Raw genomic sequence first — 24,046 nt, 5'->3', positions numbered from 1 at the left:
ATACAATGGAATAATACATTGTGGGAAAAATGACATCTTGAATGGATGGATCTAGAAAACATCATATTAATTAGGTAACCCAGACACAGAAAGCAGTTTCACATGTACTCACTTATAGGTGTTTTTTGGACATAAAACAAGGGAAACCAGCCTACAATTCGCAATCCCAGAGAACCTAGACAACAATGAGGACCCTAAAAGAGACATACATGGATCTAATCAACATAGGAAATGGAAAAATACATGATCTCCTGAGTAATTTGGGAGCATGGCGACCATGGAAGAGGGTTGAAGGGAAGGGGAGAGGAAGGGAGGGAAGTAGAGAAAAATATATAGCTAAATAAAGTCAATAAAAAAAAAGGGAGTCAAGCCACTAATTCCTTCCAGATAAACATCCTTATTAAGGGAACTCATTGACTTCTTTAAGTATAAAAGAAGCCCCTGTCCTTTCCCAGTCTCTTCAATGCCAATGAATCATGGCATGTAAAGTAAATTCATAATGATTAGTCTTGTAGAATAAGGATAAATTGTAAGTCAAACCTGATTCCAGGCATTCTGAAAATTCAAAATGCATATTAAAATAAGTTGTATGTCACCATAGTGCATATATGATTGTGGCATTTCATTTGTATTTTAATAAATACAGCTTGCCTGAAAATCAGAGAGTGAAACAGTCCCACTGGTCAGCCTTACAGACCAGGCAGTGTGACACAAACCTTTAATCCCAGTAGCCACACTCGTTTGCCATAGAAACCGGGTGGTGCGTGCCTTTAACGACAGTGGTGCACACCTTTAATTTTTGTCCCAAAGCAGATTATAGAAGAAAAGGAGACAACTCTGACTCTCAGTGTCATTCTGAGATTCCTGGAGGCAGGATACCATTTTGGACTAAGGTTGAAGTAAGAGCCAGCTGCAGACTGCATTGCTTCCTTAACCTTAAAATCGAACCCACATTTCTTATTCTGTATTTTTATTAATCGTGCATCAATATACTGACTTATTTCAGGGCTCAGACAGATGTCAATCATAAATTTTCAAGAGGCTAGGACTTTAAAACTGTGGTAATATGTGGGTTGATGGAGGTTATAGTGCTCAGAGGTTCATTTCTGAGAATGAAGGGGATGTACAGGGAGTTTTAGTGCAAGCAACTAGTAAGATGTTTTAATTATGTTTAATTTAATTGTTTCAAATGTATTGACAAGGTACAATTAAACTAAAGTTTTGTTCTTGATCTGAGTCTTAGATATTATAAAACAGTTTCTAATTTTTAAAAATAATTTTGTTATATTTTGCACAATGTTAAAAATTTAACCACATGACTTATTTATCATTGTAGAATGTACTATCATCATATGCTTCAAGTAATTGAATTTTGATGTAATTTTACATAACATGTTATATGCATGTGTAAGTGATTCAAAATGTTCCAATTTCATAAGAATGGAGCATGTTATTAATTACTAACTATAATTAAATATACACCACTTCATTAGACATGAACTCAAAAGTTAAAGGAAAAAAAATGGCATTTTTTTGGTGAAAGATGTGATAGTCTTTGATGGGTATTCTATAAAAATTCAAATTTATCAGACCTTTCCAAATTAAAATAGATAAAATGCTTTCAGTTATAGCAAGTCTGTCAGTCCAAAATTTGTGTATATAATGCAACTGCATTTGTATTCCTAAGGTAGACTCTCTATGTGACACTTTTTCAGATGAAAGGTTATTATCTGCAAGTAGAATGGAGTGATCCTCAGGTTTTCATTGTTTTCCCATTTATGATTAAATATTTGTATTCCATTTTTATCTCCTGGTTTTCATTTTTACTGCTCCATCTGATCATCAATCATATCCTGTATCTTTAAAAAGTAATTGTAAAAAGCTTAAAGCATGTCCATTTTTTACATTGCCAGTAATAAAAGAAGTATTGCTTATGGTGTCTTCTGGGAGACATATTTGTGTCATGCACGTCTGAGACACTGATGATTTCTGAAAAGGAAAGGTTAAAGAGCAGTCGTTTTTAATGGCAAAAGTCTGATCAATAGAAGAAGGAATTGCAATGCTTGGCTTACTCATTTCTTTGTTCCTTACAAAAACAGAAAAAAAAGGAGTTTTAATCTCATAGGATAGAAGTAACTTGTGTTGAATTGCTGCCATACAGATCAACTCTAAGTCTGCAAGGCTCATTCATCTTAGGCTGGATACTTGCACAGTCCAATGAACCAATATTCCTGGAATCAGACAGAAGCTCTGAGGCAATGCATCAGATTTGCATCCACAATTTTGTTTAAAATATTCCATTTAGCCTTTCCACCCAGGAAACAAAGCCAGCCCTACTCGAATATTGAACAACCATTTTTGGATACTAAGCTTCAGGATATTTTATTAAGATTATGGGAAATTTGAATTTTGCAGAATGAATCATAGATTGCACTTCAAGTATGATTTTTCTCCAAGGAATGAAATACATTGGAGACTACGATATATGAACGATTAGCTATTTTATAGCTTACTAGAAATTGCAGAGTCAAATGCTTCGGAAAGAAAAATTGTCATGCTAGAATAGAGAGTTGCTATATAATAAAAACTGAAAAATTCACAGGTTTGACAAAATGAACTTATACATATAATATTAACATGCAATACTGCATATGAAGATATGAACATTCTAATTGTATATTCTTGTGATCTTGATCACAATCATCTATTTAAGCAACAAATTTAGAAAATATTTATGCTTATAGCTTACAATAGAAGGCCTGCAATTAACCACTCTGTGTGCAAATTATTCAGGGAATATATGCAGACACACAGAGACTTGTAGTCAGTAGAAAGTTAAAAAATAACACTTATTCATAGGAAAGCATTCAAATAACTATGCAGCATAGAAAGATATGTGTATTCTCAAAGAGAAGGCAAATAATGGAATGCATATATATATATATATATGTATATATATATATATATATATACACACATGTATACACATTCATACACACACATATATAAGATAGATACACACACACACACACACACACGATTCCAGGAAGTCCCAATGGCTTCAGTATAATCTTTGGAAACTAATACCGGGTGTCTTTGCCTCTTTCACACACGTGGTAAATTGCCATGATGCTGAACCAGATGGAGTAGTTTATTACTCTTTTCATCCTTCCCTCTCCTGTTTCTCTCAGTCGGGAGGAAGCATCTTCTCAGAACAGTTCAGGCTACTTTTGCCCAATTTAAGCTCTTTCACAGACTTAAATGATCATGAGTTCCGATTTTGAAATATGACATCAAGTAATATTTTGTGAGCAGTGTTTTTTGTTTGTATTTATTGGTGACTCTTCAGAGATGTGTTTTTCATACACTTCTTTGTATAAGATTCTACACACCCTTTTTATCTTTTCCTAAATTATTCTGGTTCATAATTTATCATGACATTTTTATTGCTTACTAGAAATTTTATTGCAGTGCTTCTAGGTTTTGTGTGTGTGTGTGTGTGTGTGTGTGTGTGTGTTTCTAATAAGATCTGCTTTACAGAGAAAATGGAATTTTGTGTTCCTCACTGCATTTGAAAGAGAACGGTACAGGCAGTAAATAGACCCTAAATATTTGTGGAGTTTGGGGCTAGTTGTGGGTAATTAAGAGTACATGCTGCTCTTGTGGAGTACTCAGATTTGGATGTAGCACTCAAATCAGGCAGCTCGCATATGCCTGTTACTTCAGTGCCAGGACATCTGACCCCCTCTTCTTGCCACTATGGCTACTGAGGACATGAGCTACACACACACACACACACACACACACACACACACACACACAGTGAACATAAAGAAATCTTTTTAAAAAATGTTAGTTCTTTTCAGTTGGTTTAGCCAAGATGCTTCCAAACCAGAGTACTGAGTTGCAAATGACATAGTCCCATGAGAAACCACCTGGTTGAGGGGATAAGAGCAGGTAAGGGAAAGGGAGAAGCCAAGAGAGGGTAATTTCAGATGATGACTATGTGCAGGCAGTACCTGACAGAAGTGCTGACGTATGCATTTCTACCCCAGACTTCTACATCTGAAATAAAGTAAGTAGGCGATTGTTTTTCCCACCAGTAGGTTCAATAGTTAGCAGTTACCCTGTGGATAAAATCATAAAACTCTCCTTCTAACCTTCTCATGTTATTTTTTTTTTGGGGGGGTACCGCCATATTTTCTATGGTGGCAATCAAATAAAATAGATATGTAGGGTCTTTACTTTGTTATTAGCATTGCTTAATGCTATCTTATTTATTCCTATGCAGAATTGTCAGTTTTGTGAATCATTTACTCATGTACAATTAGTATCAATACTCTTTACAGCACGGATCTAGAAATAAGTATGCCAATGTGTTCTCTCTCTGTCATTTCTTTCTCCCCACTTCTCTCTTTTTCTCTCCATCTTCCACATAGATCAACGTTCAGTAGTCAAGTCAAAATTCAGAAAGGTAATTGATTGCACCAAGTATTTATGTTCTCTGTGCTGTACCAAAGATTCACATAAAACTATTATTAGGATTTTATTTTATCGCCAAGATTCTATAAGTAAATAAACGAATAAATAATTGTCAAAAACAAAAATATCAAGCCAGTAAGTGGAGAAGAAGGAATCAAAACAAATTAATAAGGAAAATTTTGACAGAAAGTGCTTGAAGTTTCTTCTAACACACCGAGCAGTGACTGCCTGCTTCACTTGTGTCTGAAAAGAGTGTGGCAGCGTAGCACTGCAGACAGTCCTCCTCTGTGCAGCGTGGCACTGCAGACGGTCCTCCTCTGTGCAGCGTGGCACTGCAGACGGTCCTCCTCTGTGCAGTGTGGCACTACAGACGGTCCTCCTCTGTGCAGTGTGGCACTGCAGACAGTCCTTCTCTGTGCAGCGTGGCACTGCAGACGGTCCTCCTCTGTGCAGGCCACACTTGCTCTCAGAACTGTCTTTATTCAGTTCAAGTCCACTCTAAAGTCTCCATTGTGAGATTTTCAAGACTTCACTGATGGAAACCAATTTAAGAAATCACATTCAAAGAGCAGTGCTAGGCTTTAATGGTCAATGAGGAGTTGGAAAGAAGCATTTGTTTGGAAAAAATCGGAGCCAGAAAGCAAGAGATGCCCTAGATACTAGCTAAAATGACTTTGCCTTGAGGTTATAAGAGCATTTTGTGTCTATTTATTTGTTTGGATACTGTGAAATAAAAACAGCTCTATTCATTCCAAATCTTTACTTTAGAAGAGTTTTTAAAATTGTCTTCTAACACCTGGCTATGTTGATAACTCACAAGAATAAATTTGAGTGTTCCAAAATTCCTTGTCTACATTTAAATATGGAGACAACCACATAGTATCAACTTAATTTTTACAAATAAGCTAAACATAAAGAAATTCATATTCTCATGATTGAATGTCTGATTGTGTGTCTCCGCATCTTTTCCTATCTACTGCTAGAAGAAGCCTTACTTATGATGACTGGATAAGGCATTAATCTATGAATATTTTAGAATATCATTTGAAGTCATTTTATTAATTTTTTTTGAGACAGGGTTTCTCTGTGGTTTTGGAGCCTGTCCTGGAACCAGATCTTGTAGACCAGGCTGGTCTCGAACTCACAGAGATCCACCTGCCTCTGCCTCCCAAGTGCTGGGATTAAAGGCGTGCGCCACCACCGCCCGGCTCATTTTATTAATTTAAAAAAAAGTTAGAGCAGTAGTATTTGGTGTTCCCTAGAGCTCTGGACTAGTGGAGGAACTGAAAGGAACAGATACAGGGAAAACTATAATCAAGTTATAATATATGAGAAAATAATCTATTTTCTTTTTTAACTTTATTTATTTATTTTTCTTTTTTAAAACAATCCTTTCCCATTTTATATACCAATCCTTGTACCCTCTCCCTCCCTCCTCCCACTTTCCTCAATTTCCACACACCCATCCACTCCTCAGAGAGAGCAAGGGTTCGCATGGGGGGTAAACCAAGTTTGACACATCACTTTGATGCAGGACCAAGGCCCTCACCCATATATCTAGACTGATCATGGTATCCCTCTTATGAGAATGGGCTCCCAAAAGCCAGGTCAGGAACTAAGGGTAAATTCTGGTTCCACTGCCAGGTGCCCTACAGACTGCCCCAGCCACAAACCTGTCAGCCACATTCAGAGGGCCTAGTTTGAGCTTATTCTGGTTCCCCATTCTCAAGTCAGCGAGATCCCACTAACTTAAGTCAGCTGTTTCTGTGAGTTTATCCATTATATTCTTAAACCTTTACTCATATTTTTGCATCTTCCTTCTCTTGGACTGTACGATGGGAGCTCAGTCTGGAGCTAGCTGTGGATCTCTGCATTTGTTTCCATTCCCTACAGGATAATACTCTTGTAAACTGTATGATCTGTCATTCATATTAGTTTAATAAAACACTAATTGGCCAGTAACCAGGTAGGAAGTATAGGTGGGGTGAACTGACTAGGAGAATTCTGGGAAGAGGAAAGGCAAAGATGCAGTCAGCAGCCAGATTCAGAGGAAGCATGATGAGAATGCCTCATTGAGAAAAGATACCATGTCAAGTGGTTAAACATAGATAAGAATTATGGGTTAATTTAAGCAGTAAGAGCTAGTTTATAATAAGCCTGAGCTAATAGGCCAAACAGTTTGTTATTAACATAAACCTCTGTGGTTTTGGGGGACTGAATGACTGTGAGACCAGGTGGGACATAAATTTCTGTCTACATCCATTAGTTCCTGGGTGAAGTTTCTATGATGACAATTAAGGTAGTCATCAATCTGATTACAGAGGAAGAACAGTTCAGGTGTCCTCTTCACTATTGCTTATGGTCTTAGCTAGGGTCATCCTTGTGGATTCCTGGGAATTTCTCCAAAGCCAGGTTTCTTGCAGGAATTTTAATGGCTCTCTCAATCAAAATATCTTTTTTTTTTTGCTCTTCCTCCCTGTCCTTCCCCCATCTCAGTCATCCCATCCTCTCATGCTCTCCCCCCCCCTCTTATTATCTTCCCTTCCTACTCCCCTTTCACCATCTGTTCCCCCTTTCCCTACTCTCTTGATTTTCTCGGGAGTTCTTGTCTATTTTCCTTTAACAGAAGAATCCATGTATGTATATTTTAATGTCCTCTTTGTTTCCTAGCTTCTCTGAGATCATGGATTATCCTTTGATTTTCATCTAATATCTACTTTTGAGTGAGTACATACCATGATCATCTTCCTGGGTCTGTGTTACCTCACTCAGAATTGTTTTTTCTAGTTCCACTTTTCTGCCTGTGAATTTCAAGTTGTCATTGATTTTTACTGCTGAGTAGTACTCCATTGTGTAAATGTGCCACATTTTTTTTATCCATTCTTCAGTTGAGGGGCACCTAGGTTGGTGCCAGGTTGTGATTATTACAAATAATGCTGCTATGAACATAGATGAACAAATGTCCTTGTGGTATGAATATGCATGCTTTGGGTATATGTCCAAGAGTGGTATTGCTTGTCTTGAGGTAGATTGATTGCCAATTTTCTGAGAAACCGCCACACTGATTTCCAAAGTGTGTGTAAAAGTTTGCACTCCTCCCAGCAACGGAGACGGCTTCCCCTTACTCTGTATCCTCTCCAGCATAAACTATAACTGGTGTTTTTGATCCTAGCAACTCTTACAGTTGTAAGATAAGTATCTATCTCAAAGTCATATTGATTTGCATTTCCATGATGGCTAAATATAGAAACTTGCAAATAGATCCATATCTATTCCCATGCACCAAACTCCAATCAAAGACCTCAACATAAAGCCAACCACACTAAACCTACTAGAAGAAAAGGGAAAGTACCTTCAAACACATTGGCACAGGAACTCACTTTCTAAATATGGCACCAATAGCACAGACACTGAGAGCAGCAATTAATAAATGGTACCTCCTGATACTGAGAAGCTTCTGTAAGGCAAGAGAAACAGTCAGTAAGATAAAATGGCAGCCAACTGACTAGGAAAAGATCTTCACCAATTCCACATCAGACAAAGGACTTATCAACAAAATATACAAAAGAACTGAAGAAACTAGACATCAGTACTGGAGAGATGACTCAGAGACTAAGAGCCCTGGCTGCTAACTGTACTTCCAGAGGTCCTGAGATCAATACTCAGCAACTACATGGTGGCTCACAACCACCTATAGTGAGGTCTTGTATATACATATTGACACAACACTGTACACACAATAAATAAATAAGTCTTAAAGAATTTAGACATCAAAATAACAAATAATCCACTTAAAATGGGGATACAGATCTAAATAGAGAATTGTCAAAGGAAAACTCTCAGGTGGCTGAAAGACACATAAGGATTTGTTCAACATTTTTAGCCATCAAGAAAATAACCTATTTTTAATAAAAGGAAAAAAAAATAAAAAACTTTTAAATATTAAAATTAAAATTGTTTAATATAATAAAAACAGAAAGCAAAAAGACTTTGATAATTAGTTACATGCTTTTATGTTTTTTATTTAGTTTCACAAAATTAAAAAAATACATTGACTTGATTGTTAGAAATGTAAGATAGAAAAGTCATTTAGTAAGGACAAAGATGAGAGTACTACAAAGTTAATTACAATGATGTGCATTTTGTCAACCGTATTTCATGTTTACTTGATAAGCTTTCTCTATACAATTTCATAGTCACACAGAATCGATAGAATTATGGAATGAAACAAGTGTGGACTGTGAAGGAGATAACTGCTCCTCATTACACTTTGAGTAAGCTGTAGATGTGGAGGTTCCTACAATCGCTGCCCTCTGAGTGACCAGATGGCTACATGAAGCAGGGTCAGAGGGGAATGCTGAGTTGAGGACTTGCAGATTTTGCCTCATTCCTATTATAGCAATTGAGCCATCTCTGAATCAGTCCTAGAATACTCCCCTCCCTTGCTCCAGTAGGGTTTCAGAAAACAAACGTGTGTTCCTGGATTCATATTGGGTTCTCTCTAGCCTTATCCTCCTTCCCCAGCTTGTTTTAATGATTGACTCTGAGTTCAGTTGTAGCTCTGGTCTTCATTTCTGTCAGCTTCTATGTAGCAGCATGCAGCAGTCTTACACACAGATGTCAGGAGTGGGTAGACAGAATTGATTGCTGAGTAAACTGGGAGTTCTCTGATATGTCTATCACAAACATGTAAGTAAATTTAACAGCAGCAGTGATGATGGAGGAAATTAATTTCAACATATTGCCATGTCATTTCATATGACCTAAAATTATATTATGGTTTAAAAAACTATTTCTTATATATTTTTGATATTATTATTACACCATTTCCCCTTTCTCCCTCTGAAGTCTCACATATGCTCCTCTTAGCGCTTTGCTTTTTTTAATTATACATACACACACACACACACACACACACACATATATATATATATATATGGGGGTGGGGGTTGTCTTTATGGATGTGTGTATGCGTTAAATGTATTTAAGAAAGTGTATTTAGGAATATATTTAAAGAATATATACATAAATAGTAATATATATGTGAGTATATATGAATACATCTTAAATACATTTTATTAAATAAATTATCACTTTCTCTCAGTTTTTATAATATTTTATAATATTACTATATATATATATATATATATATATATATATATATATATATATTCAGGGCTGATTATTTGCTATTAGTTAATAAAGTGTGCTCTTGTTTTTCCCTGGGGAAGAATTTCTCTTCTTCTCAGAACTTGTTAGTTGCCTGTGTGTGTGTGTGTGTGTGTGTGTGTGTGTGTGTATGTAGAGCTGAGGCCTCCCTAGCCTCCCTGGATCAATGTAGCATGTTTCTGTCAACCCGTAATGAGGAAGTCCTTTTCAGAGGCTTCGCAGGGGGGGCTCTGACATTTGTAGCAGAAACAGTACCATCACCGTGTTCATGTTATTAAATTTTTATAACGAACATAATCAATATTCTTATTAATTTTATTTACTAGAAATACAGCTCATTTTAGGGATTTTAAGATTGTGTATAATAAATAAAATTAAGCAAAACAGACACGTATGTATCTTTGCATAAGGAAAACTCACTAAATTACAAGTCATTAATCACAGGATTGCACAATATGAAAGTCTGAGATTTGGTTTCTGGGGCCTTAGGTTGAGATATTTTTGATGATTGGTCATAAAAATATCAATGAATATGATATATAAGCAAATAGGTTTTTGCATGCTTTAACTTAATTTTTGTGTTGTTCTTGCAATTTTCTTTCAGAATTTATGGCAAAGGCAGAAGGGAAGTTATTTTCCTTCTCCGTGGGGACGTTGTAGATTATTGGTAAAAATTAGATATTTATGAGATTTCTGGACAAAATATTGTCAAATTAAGTCTTAATAAAACCTTACTAACATTATTACTCAACCAAGATGGTTCTTCTGTATGCTATAGAAATGCCCATTTGTGTTTGGCGGAGGAACAGTAACTCTGCACACTGACCTTGCCTATTTGATTACTCATCCACTGCAAAGAGGAAGTAAAGCCTCCCTTGTCCTTTTTACTGTAGGCTCTGGTCATAACCAAAGAAATCGGAAATAAAAGCGTAAGTCTCAGCTCAAGAACTTTGTGGCTTCATGAAAGTAGATAAATTATACAAATATATCTTTTACTAAAACAAATAACAATTCTTTTTTTCCTGTGAACATTCCATAAACTATATATTTTTTATCTACTTTCAGATCATTCCTAATAGGCAAAGGAAATATACTTATTTTAAGTTACCTTTTATCATCAGCAATTTAACCCTAGCACTGACCTATTTCAAACAGTTTAAGCCAAATGAATCAGGAGTTGAATGAACACATTAAGAACTGAGTCACTGCCTCTTTCCAGAGTTTTGTATGTTTTGCTGAGTTTACAATGTTTGAAAATAACATTTGGAGAATTCTGGGTGTGTGTATTCATTTCTCCAAATGTTCAAGAGAATAAACTTAAAAGATCAAAATAACCATTTTTGGCCCACAGTTTCAGAGGTTTGAGTCCACTGTTGTTTAGCTCCTTTGTTTTGAACCTATGGCAGTCCATAGAATTACAGGGTAGAGGAAACTGCTGATATCATTCAGATATTTAGCAGTGATCTAAAAGAAAATGGCTAGACCCTCTTCATACTCTTCAAAGACACACTGCCCAGTAATTCAGGCCCTCCAATCGCCTCCATCTAACCCTTGGTAGTGTCAAGACTGGATAATATGTCCTTTAGCGGGTAGCCTTCATGATCCAAATACTAAGATCTTACAAAAAGAAATACATTGTTCTCTAGCAAGTATGAATATATATAAAAAAATCAGTTCCCAAACTTAGAATATGGACTTCTTTTCTGACTTATGGAATATGTGGGGAATCCTATGTATAACTGAGGTACAAAGGAGATAAAACAAGAGTGGGGCATAAAGGCATCAGAATGCATTGCCTGTACAAATGACATTATCAAAGATTGGATTTAATTTCTGGGGGTTTCAGCTTGACTACATGTCTTTGGACCAGTGATGCCTCAGACATTCACCGTGGAAGTGCAATATAAATAATGAGAAGAGGCATTAAAAAAAAAAAAACAATGAAACAAATATAACTACAAGAGAAAATATCCCATTGCTCTTATTTGAAAAGTAGACCTGATAAATGAGTCTTTCTAACAGCAAAACTTTCCTCAAAAATAAATAAGATATTCAGTAAATATTTGTGATTATAAGTGACATGTCCAACATTTTTACATTGTAACAGAACAAAAGCAAATTGCACACACAAAAAAATCTCACTTTGACACAAATATTGAATAAGGCATGCTATTACTGAGCTGTAACATTTTCAGAATTTATTGTAATTAATCATCTTAGATATAAAAAAAATAATTTTGTTACTTATTGAAGAATCCCTGGCTGGGATACATCCATTTTTCTTTGTGCCTTTTTGGATTTATTTTATCTTTTTGCTTGTTTGATCAGTTAATCAGTTTTCATATTTACAACAAACATCCATTTTTCTTAACAGTGCTTCAGAGTTTACTTCATTCACAACTATTAATGACACAAAAATAAAATATGTGATGAATAAGAGATGTAACAAATAAAATAAAATTATTGTCATGAAATATCTTAAAATGTACAATCAGTATAAAATTGAGAGCAGTTTTGTTAGGTTTGATAGTTACTATAGAACAAATATGGAAAAATGTGATGGGACTGTAACTTCTTCTCAGCTCCAGAAATGGGTAAAATAGTTTCTCATCAAGTTTGTGGGATGCTTGTTTCTCAGTTGGGTGTCAAGTAGACAAAATGTGTAGGAAGAAGTCAAGGAAGGTTCCTTTTAGAAATTTCAAACTACATCCTCAAATTAAAAATATTTGTGGAGAGTTTTTAGTTGAAAAGTGTGGACAATAATTCCACATGGGATTCACAAGGAAGGTACAGGTATCTCTAAATGCTTTGGATGTGGTACTGGGTGGCTTCAAACATATATAATCAATTTTAATGATAAATGAACTAATTTATGATTACCAAAATAAGTGTATCAATATCTAATTGGGTTGAAAAGTTTATGCTTAATTATAAGTATGTTACAAATATATTTTGCTACTTCATGTTTATAGGTGAAGGTATTAAGGGATAAAAATGCTAATAATTATTATATTAAGTTTAGAATAATGATTAATTGTGAGTTGCTACAATGAAGGGTTGTATATAATTTTGAGAAATAATTCTGTAGATTGCTTTGGACTGCTTGAAGTTTAGCTCAGAATTCAGAGTGTTGTCATATCTTAAGAACTTTTACTAGAATGCAATGTGTTTAAACTGTTTCATAGATGGACTTTCAAAATTGTAAAATGCAGATCCTTACACCATAGTACTACATCAATGGATAAATACCCCATTGCTTTATAAAATCAACTTTTGAAATATGCAAAAGTTTTTACTGACATGTAGCTATATATCCAAATTTGTATAATCTTATTTTCAGTTAATTATTTTAATCTGATGTCATTAATCACATAGTGACTATCATTTCTCCTTATAAATGATTACTTTCATTACAGTCAACAAACAATTTTCACACACTAATAATTCTGAGTTCCACTAGTGATGCTTATTTATTGTTTACTTTGCAGAACAAGACATCAAACACAACATCTTTCTCTATTTTATTTTGTTTAAGGATCTTTCTTATCTATCTGAAGCTCACCATTATGGCTGTACTGTTGGCTAATGAGACCCTGGCATTTGCATACCTCCATCTTTATCACCCAAATGCTCATATTATGGATGACATTGCCATATCTGACTTTTGCATTGATGCTGAGAGCAAAATGAGATTCATATGCTTTAAGATAATTCATTTTACCCACTGACCAATACCTGATGATTGTGTTGAATGAGTTTTAACAAAAGGCAAAACTCCAATAAGGAGTACTAAATAAAAATAGTAGACTTTAGATCCATACTGGCAAAAAAATGTTCTGTGTGCATGAAGGGTGAAATGAAATGTCACCATTTTGTTTAGGACAGCTTAAAGTTCCTCTATCATAGCTAATACTTTTGAACAGCTGAGAATAGTCTTACAGAAAGCCTCATGAGGCCAAGCAGCAGGCATACTATCTTTGCCATATACTCTTGGTGGAAGATGACCCAAAGCACATGTTCAGCAAATGTCTGTGGACAGCTTGACTGATTCACTACCTTCATATGGCACCTCCCACTAAGAAAACTGGTTTTTCAGTTTATAGTTTGCTGTCACATTTTAAAAACACGATATTATTTATTCACAACAGACATAATTCTATAGTCCCTTTTCTAAGTGAAATATTTTCAGTCCTCTCACAGACGAATATTCATGAAAACTTTAACTAAATAAATTTAGAATTGATATTTTATTGACAACATGTATCTGAGAAAAATGAAAAGGAATAAGTAAAATGAATTCTATTTCTGGACAGGTTAAAAACAACAACAAAAAGCAACCCTTAGTTTGTACGTTAGAGGGAACTGGGAATAAATCCCTTACTAGCTTTGTCTGGATTTATAACCTGTTTTTCAAAACACCTAAACTTATCTCTATAATAAATACTTTCTTTACAAATATTGGCTTGGGTAAGGCATATAAAATGATATGAAAACCCTATGACAATATTGAATAAATGTGTAGACCATTGTTGAAATTACCCCAAACTCGAGAACACACTGATGGTGAAGGTTGGTTCATGACGTAATTGAGCTTGCATGCATTTAAATTAGAACCAGCATTCTCTGTGAGGATTCTCTGGCAATACAGCTCCGTTATTTTTTTTTGTAAATACTGAAATAGGTCATTTTATTTATTAAACATGATGTATTATCTATTCTTTGGTAATTCAACATCAGGCACCCCAATTCTACTCATTTGCCAGAACCTCTGTATCTGCCCTTCACTTTTTTTGTCCCCTCCAGAAGGAATACTTAAAAAAAATAAAAATGAAATGAAAATAAGAAATAAAAATAAGAATATTAATCAACAAACAAAACCAAATCTCCCTCCCCCCAAAAAAACAAAAACAAACAAACAAACAAACAAAAACAAATATCCCCCCCCCCAAAAAAAACAAAGCAAATAAATAAACCAAAAAAAAAAATCTTGGCTTTTCCTTCTTTCCCACTTCTCCGTCACCTCTCCATTGGTCTCAGTGGCTCTGGGAGCTGCTGTGTGTCGTGCAGTGTTCCCTTTCATCCACACAGCTTTACTTTCAAAAGTCCATTGTGTAATTGTTGGTCAGGTTCAAGGCCTCTCACTTCTGATACATCATCAATACTGGAACATCACCAATTCTCCTCTAGGATATTCTGCTGTTGCCACGAGTCATGGAGCTTTGCAGCTATGGCTCTGCAGGACCAGTATCTTCTTGTGAACTCCAGCAGTTCATACATGGGGTAGTTCTTGGGGAATGCTTACTCAAAGCCCTGGATGTGTGCCTGTGTTGTAGCTGAGCTGGTCAGTTTGGGTCACTGGGACCACATCCCTCAGGTGAGAAATGGGGTCAGCCTTCCCAAGTGCTTGCGGCAGGCAGCTCTCTTATGAGGGTCCAGCATAGCAAGGCCCCCATACTACAACACATGGTTCTACTCATGTTCCATATGGCGCCTGTAGTAATACAGGCAACAGAAATGAACACAAACCCCAACAGCAGCAGGACCACAACATAGACATGGCCATCAACAGCACTTTGGGCTTTTTGTCACCATTGCCCTTGGTGGCAGAACAGGACTCGGATCAGCATGGCCTCAGCAGCAGCTCCTCCCTTGGAGGCTAATATGACTTCAGGTGGTATCCCAGACGATGGGCAGTTGCATGGCCTTCAGTGGTAATAGGAGTTATGACATCAACAAAGACCCTGGCTACAGCAGGGCCATGGGCCCCAGACACCGTTCTTTCCCAGGTATCACCATGGGCCCAAGTGGCAGCATAGGCCACCCTGACCTGTAAGACCCTTGTAGGAGGATGGCCCTTGGGCACCAACGAGGCATCTGATGTCAACATAGGTTGCAGACATCTTTATGGCCTTCAGTTGTGACAGGAGCCGTGGACATCAATGTGTACCCAGACTGTGGTAGGTTCATTGACCCAGATAGCACCTACAGCAGCAAATCAGGCCCTGACAAGACCATGGCACCGGATGGCAGTGCCAGTCACTCAGATTCACAAGGCCCTGGCAGCAGTGTACCTTAGATCCCAACAAGGTCACACATTTTTGCCCAGAACCTAGGTAACCTTGTGGCCTTTGGGGACAACTGGGGCCGTCATCGACACAGACACTGGCTGTGTTGGAGCAGACCCAGACATGGTCATTGGATGTCAACATGGCCCTAGGTAACAGTGCAAGTCACTCAGATTGCATTAAGTCAGTTGTAGAATGGCCCCTGAACAATACACATGGCACCAGGTGGTGGCCTAGATCCCAGGTATTCTCATGGCCTTTACTGGTTACAGGAGCCATGGATTAACACAGATTTTGGCAGGGCCCATGGCTGAAGCTTGGGCTGGATGTCACTATGTCCCTGGTTAGTAGAGCAGGACATCCGATCTCTATGAGCCAGGCATCCTCACGCATTTGCTGGTAACAGGAGCCATGGACATCAATGCAGACTGCGGCTGTGGCAGGGTCATGGACCCAGACATGGGCCTTGGCACCAGCCTAGGCCTGGAAAGTACCATGGCTGGAGGTGGCAAGGGGAACACCCAAATCAACCCTTTCCTCACTAGCTTCACCTGTTCGGATCTGCCTCTCTCCACAGAACATGAACCATTCTGCATTTTCCTATCCCATATCCCTCCATATATCTGCTCTTCATAGTGGTATCCAAAGGGCCTATCATAACAAGGTGCTGGGCAGGCCCGTACGTTCTCCTTTCAGCCCGGGGAAAGTGGCCCAGTTATGACTATGGGTCTCCATTAACCACCCAGCCCTATGGCATATCACAGGCCTAAGGTGTGTCATTTTTAAAGAAACATTACATTTAAAAGTTTATGAGAATAAATGCATGCATCTTGCTTTTTTCTATTTTTTACTGAAAGTTTTCTTTTCTATATTTTTATTTTTATTTATTTTTCATTTTTACTTAAAAATTTCCTCCTCTCCTCCCATTTCCTTCCCCCTATTCGCCTTTCATGGACTACATCCCAATCACAGTTTTCTCTCTCTGCACTCCTAGATTCCCCTCATCTCCTTTCCCCCAGATTTACCCCTTCTCTCTTTCCTCTTCAGAAAAGTACAGGTATCTGAGAGATGGTAGTCAAATGGACAGTCTGATGGAATTTCTGAACCTAATGCAAGGTAAAGAGTTCCAATGACATAATGCAGAAGCTGACGAGCAGCCCAGAAGATCCTCTGAGCTATCAGCTGCTACCCTTGCTAACAGTATCTAATATCCTGACTTGATTAATATTGGCTCCCTTTCCCAATATTCTGTGCTGAATATTGAACACAGAAATTCATTTTGTAGTCTAAATGCCTTATTTTTCTTTCACTTAGCAAATACTTTCTAGGTTCAATCATTTATACATTGCAGTTTATTTATTACAGATGTTTTTGTATTCCAAAGTACAAATATGGAACTGTTTCTCTATCAATTTAGTGAGTGTTAGTTATTAGAATTCTCCTTAGCATTTGGATACGATAACTAGCACCTCCATGAATGAATCTTTGTGAGAATATCTTTAGTGAATATGAACGTATGTGTCTTCGAGCAGTATGTGACAAGGTTTATAGCATTGTGGTGGGTGCTGAGGTTCAGTCTGTTAATGACTTGCTTTACAAAACAAGCAAAGCTTCAACCTTAAAAGTTTCAGCTATTGTTCACATTATATATACATACATAACAATTATATATAAAATATTATTTGTTAATATCAACAGATTTCTAATAATATTTCTACTTTTGAAATGGAAAATACATTAGGATGTATATCTTTTATATAATATATAGCCTATATGTAGCATATAATATATATATAGGATATCTTCTAATATTAGTTATGCATCTTCTGTTTTTTTTTTTGGAGACAGGGTTTCTCTAAAGCTTTGGAGCCTGTCCTGGAACTCATGCTGTAGACCAGGCTGGCCTTGAACTCACAGAGATCTTCCTGTCTCTGCCTCTCCAGTGCTGGGATTAAAGGTGTGCGCCACCACTGTCTGGTGCATTTTCTTAATCTTATATCACTGAAAACAGAAGTAGAAATGGAGTCTTGGCTTTTCCTAAATGTATTCAGTCACTATACGAGTATCTTTGTCAAGGTTGTACTATACAGTTTAAAAATGGACCTTCTCATATTTTGCAGGCAAGTGGATGGAGCTAGAAAACATCATATTGAGTGAAGTAACCAAGACCCAGAAAGACAATTATTGTACTCACTTATAAGAGGTTTTCAGACATAAAGCAAAGAAAATCAGCCTATAAATCACAATTCCAGAGAACCTAGACAACAATGAGGACCCTAAGAGAGACATACATGGATCTAATCTACATGGGAAGTAGAAAAAGGCAAGGTCTCCTGAGTAAATTGGGAGCATGGTGACCATGGGAGAGGGTTGAAGGGGAGGGGAGAGGAAAGGAGGGGAGCAGAGAAAAATGTGGAGCTCAATAAAATTGATTAAAAATAGGAAAATAAAAAATATAATTAGTTAAAAAAAATGGACTTAAAAAAGTCCCTCAAAATACTTGTCAAATTTTGTCTCTTCATATTGACATGTTACGGAGGGGGGGGGGTGCTTTGAATGAGAATATTGCCCATAGGCTCAGGTATTTGAATACCTGATTTCCAGTTGGTGACATTATTTATAAGGTTACAAAGAGGGGCAATCTCGTTGCACCATTGTGAAGCAAGCTTTGAGAATTTAGATCCTCACCCTATATCAAGTTTTACTCCTGCTGTGATTGAAGGTGTGAGTCTTGTAACTTTCTGCTCCTGACTATGCCTGCTGACTGCCTGCATGCCTACCTGCCATGACAGCCTCTGATTCTGTGATTGTAAGCCCAAAATGAACTTTCTTTCCTCTATAAGTTGCCTTGGTCATGGTGGTTTATTACACCCTAAAAATATCTAATAAAACATGTAAGAATTTCTTCTGCATAACATAGCAGTATGTTATATAAATAACTTGATAAATTATCAATGGTATTTTAAAAGCCTATATTTCAATACTAGACCTACTTTTCGTGAACATTCTAAAAAGATTATAAGGTTACTTTAAATATATTTTATCTAAATGACTAGATCACAAAATAATAAATTTTATAATCCCTTAGAATATAACAAGCTTCTGTGTCAATTTTTTTAATTTTAATTATCAATTAATCAATTTTACATGTTTTCTATGCAAACTAGAATTATCTCTTTTACATTATTTTTTGCTTATTGCCCAAATTGTAAGTTTTTCTAAAATGTAATGAATGCAAAATGTGCATTTCCTACTATGGACTTTGCACATATCTAATAGTTATATTAAACAGCATGCCAATGTGAATTTGGATGGGATACACTGCTTGCAATATTAGATAACTCCTAGTTAAGGGAGAGAAGTTTGTACATAAGTCTTTGACTCATATGAGCAGATCTAAGATAAATACCACAAGGAATTATAAGGAATATTTTCTCAACCAACTGTTTATTGAGAAACTCTTCTGCGTATTGTTGTAAGTAGTGTGGATATAAAACTGATCTGTACAGAAATATATGTGAGCTTATAAGTTTATTTTTTATGACAAAGGATTTGGGGGTGAAGGAAGGTTCCGGGGAGATGATGCAGTGAATGAATTCAAAATCACCATTTCTTACTGCTACAGAGGAAAAAGGATCTCTTTTTCTAACCATTTCCAGGCTTGAGGTTGATGCCTATTACAGCTTTGATGCATATCAATTCAGATTAATCAAAAGAAAAGCACATACATTTCTTAATATAAGCTTAACACGACACAGGAGACTTTACAAAGGAGAATAGAAGGAAGAGAATATTGTATCATTTTATGGACTGTTGTGTAGAAGAAGTGTATATGGAGTTTAAAATTGTATGATTCAGGGGAACTAAAATTGTAGAACCTTAGGAAACCTTGTGGTTTCATTTCTTCCCTTTATATGCTGATGCATTCTTCCTCTGCAAAAAAAAAAAAAAAAAAAAAAAAAAAAAAAACCTAAAATGAGAGGCTATACTACAGGCCTATGCCCAGTTAGGTTTTGTGGTACTCTTTGGAAGAAACAGATTAATGGAACAGAAAGAGGTATTTGAATTTTCTGCTGTTTGCCTAAAGTCAATATGACTATCATGTTGTGGATCTTGGAATGCACAACTCACTATGAACAGGGAGACTGACAGCAGATCTTCACTACTCCCTCTTATCCTACAAGTCCAACCCCAAGTCCCCAGCTTTGTAGAAGACCTTTTGCTGAGTCCTGTCTTCTGCCTCTATTCCCAGAAGACCAAGCAGATCCTAGTAAAATATTCTACTTTCCTCTCTCCTGTGAATCTGTGAATATCTAGCAACATCAATGGTCTCAATTCCCAATTTTAAAATAAAGGCACAGTTTAACAGAATGGGTGTGAAAACAATATCTGCAATTTTCCTGAGCCAAAGACATGGGCTTTACTATCAGGATAGACATCACCTCCTAGAAAAAGGGTGGAAAAAAGATATTCAAGCAAATAGAACTAAGAAGCAAGCTGCAGTAGCCACTTAATATCTAAAAAAATAAACATCAAACCAAAATAAATCAGAAGAAGTAGCGAAAATTAATTAAATTAACCAAAATTAATCAGAAGAAGAAATAGTACATGCCCATCATAGGGAAAATACATCAATAGGACACTGCGAATCTTGACAACTATGCAACCAATTAGAAGGGTACCCAAATTTGTAGGATGGTGAAGAGGAATTAAGAGGAGCAGAGGAAGGGGAAACCATAAACAAGATATAGTATGTAAGAAAAAAATATTTTCGATAAAACCAAACCAAAACAAACCAAAAACCTCAAACAACTAAACTATGAGCAGATATAAGTCAATTCTCCTTTCAACTTAATGGTGTGGGAGTCATGGATTCTAACTGACTAAGAGGCACATTTCAGGACAGTGTGTCCTACAGTCACTTAAGATGAATCTAACTTTTGTAATTTGGTGAAAAATTCAAAATGCTTAGATATTTTTGGACACACAGTTGTGATATGAATCCCTGTGACTTTCATGAATACCTGAAGAACACAGACCTTTCTGTACACATCTGGACAAAGGCTGGTCCAGATATGCACACTATGATTTATCATTCCAAAGTCTTCTCTACCTGAGCCTCAAGCTTCACTCATTTATTAGTTATAATCAATCATCATTAAGGAAATAACAGAAATTTGCTCTTCCCATGACTTAGAAGATGAATTAAGGCATAAAGTTGAGTAGGGTGACTTCTCCAGGGAAAGGAAATATGGGTGAGACATACACATGATAGTTTTTAGGAACATATCTTATAATCATGAGAGTCAAAAGAGAGGCAACAAAAAAAATGCTTAGGAAAAACATTAGATCTCCCTTGTTGTTTTACTTTTCTTAATTTCATACTTGGAAGATTAAGTTTCTTTTTATTCAGTGAGCCTAAAATATGCCATATTGTTGATATAAAGTAGGAACATATTGTGCATTTGTCAAATTAGTGATCATAATAATATATTGGAATCTATCAAAAAATTCTCGTAGTTTAGACTTATGTCTAATAAGTCAAATCAGTGTTTGAAAAAGTGTTTTATCGTATATTATTATTATTATTATCATTATTGACAGATAAATGGCCTTGATAATGTTCATACTTTGAAGCTACCTAGAAACTGAAAAAAAAATCTGTAGGAAATTAAAAAAAAATGGAATAGCCTGTTTAGCCAGTTCCTTGGCTTTTCTCGAAAGATACCTAGATAGACTCTCAAAGACTCCATTCAGTACCATTATTATGATGATCATTTTATCCAAAGATGTTTGCACTGTAACTGATGACTTTGAGGCTGAATAGAAAGCAGAACAGTAGGAGCTGTAAACATACCCACCATGGAAAGAACATTTTGTATATCATGCATGACTGCCACATCCTGTACTATAAGGAGTTTCTTAGTTTTGCTCATTTTGGTGATGCTAGCTCTTTAATGGAAGAGTCAAAATGAGTGTCAAATCTCACACAATTATCATGACTTTCTTACCACTACATTTAATATTACATGACTCCTCTCAATTTAGCCTTCATGAGTCTCAGTTATCTCATTGACATGTATGTAGCACACTGCTTTAGTAGGTTCTTTCAGAAAGCTGATAATACATGTTCAGTAATGGAAGTTCATTAGATTTATTGCACATAATTGATACTTCAGAATTTCTCTCTAATTTTCTGGGGTGCCTTTTGCAGATCTATGTGATTGAAAATATGGGAGCTAACAAATCTTTCTAAATTTTAATGTATGCTAATTTTATTTGTTATGATCAAACAATAGCTTCTTCATTTAGAAATTTTCAACGTAAAAACATAAAATAACCTCCCCTTGGCTATGTTATTGTTTTTTGAGTATTTCTTAAGGGTTGTGTGGGATTCTTTATTTGTAGGCTGAGGGTAGGAGGTAAAAATCCACCTGGTCTGTGCTGCCTGTTTTTCACTCAGGGAAAATAAGTGATTCTAAAGATAATAGTCACACAAGATGATCAGGCAAAAGACCAGCATTTTCTTTCCTGAAAATTGCAGGGTGAGTTATATTCTATTATATATATGTTTTGATAACAATGTCTACAAAACTGACCTGTTATTCTCTATTTTATACATCTTTCATCTCTCCTAGCATTATTTCCCATGGAGTTCCTTGAAGAAATTGTTTAGTTTCCTGTATACAAGATATTTTAGAATCTTTAGAAGTCTGACTACCCTAATGAAAATACAAATCCACTTATATATAAAAAAATTACTTAATTATTCCACTTTCTTGGATACTATTCTTTGCTAAATTTATCCATTTTATATTTTGTAAATAGTAGCTTGGTGGGACCAAAACTTAGTACTTCCTTGTTCTAAATTTCAATTTCTTGATCCTTTCAATTTTTGACTCTTCAGCTTATTAATTACTTTGTCAAATGCACTACTTGGAGGTCACGAATTCCCTCTTTTCCTCATCAGGTATGCCATTGGGTTTTGACTTGTAACTTTCAAAGTGGCTGATGAGGTAGTTGCTATTTCTTGTCCTTTTGGCGCCTTCCCTTTGATTGATTGTAGTAAGGAGCTGCGGTGGGCTGTGTTCCTGCCCAGCTCTGCAGGGCTAGCTTTACCCAAAATAATTACACAGAAACTGTATTCTTTTAAATACTTCCTGGCCCGTTATCTATATCCTCTTATTGGCTAACTCTCACATCTTGATTAACCCATTTCTAATAATCTGTGTAGCACCATGAGACACTAGCTTACCAGGAAAGATCTTAACCTGCATCTCTCTAGGAGAAGAGAATCATGGCGACTGCCTGACTTGGCTTCTTTCTCCCAGCATTCTGTTCTGTCTACTCCACCTACCTTATTTTCTATCCTATTAAAGGGCCAAGCCTGTTTCTTTATTGAGAAATTAAATCAACACAAAACAGAAGACTCTCCCACATCAATTGGTCTGCCCTAGTCTATCATTCTTGTTATTGTATTTTCTTATGCTTCTGATTGACAGGAGTTTAAAATAAATGATAAATATTAAACTTTTATTGTCTATTGGTTTAAAGATGACTTGAATTTTTGTTCCTTGAAAAAAGAATGATATAGAGTGTTGCCTGGTTGATGTGATAGATTTTGGAAATCACTGTTTGATATAAATTTTAAGCTAATTCATTTTATATATAGTCTTCCAACAATTACTGTTTTTCCCTCTTTCTTGTTTTAATTTAGAAACATTATTAGGCAGAATTTCTACTCATCTTTGTTTTTTTGCATAGTGCTTATTAAATCTTCTTTGTATTGGAACTGATTCAAGACTGTATCAAAAAATATTTTCTGAGAGAAATGAGGCTGACTTTATCTCTTAACTGTTTAAGATGTACACAGCAGGCACCAAATCAAGTGATCACTCCTTATAAGTTGAAATTATTTAAGAGTTTGTTAGCCTGAATGTCTGTTCTATGGAAGGTGTAGTCCATTCTACAAGTGTTTTAGTTATCTTATATCATAATTTAGTTGCAGGCTATTTCTAGCATTATTAGCTCAATCAAATTAGTTTTGGACATTTATATATTCCCACAGTGGGAGAAGAAATAATCACCTCTACTGAACTGTGACAAGATTAACACTTTGAAATTTTGCATTTATCTGAAATGAATTTAATAAGAAAAGTAATTTTTCACTTTAAGATTATATCTTATCATTGTAACCTTCACCACTATGTAAAAAGAGATATGACACACATCAAAGTGAATAAAACACAAATGTGGAGCTAAATTAGCTATTGCAAAATGAAAACCTGAATAATCACATTTTTTCGATTTTGGGTAATTATAGGTAATGT

The sequence above is a fragment of the Microtus oregoni genome, unplaced genomic scaffold (genome assembly GCF_018167655.1).
Source record: "Microtus oregoni isolate MIOR12 unplaced genomic scaffold, Mior012 000011F_ref0000422, whole genome shotgun sequence".
Taxonomy (NCBI): Eukaryota; Metazoa; Chordata; class Mammalia; order Rodentia; family Cricetidae; genus Microtus; species Microtus oregoni.
The sequence above is the reverse complement of the archived record's forward strand: the minus strand, read 5'-3'. Positions refer to the sequence as shown.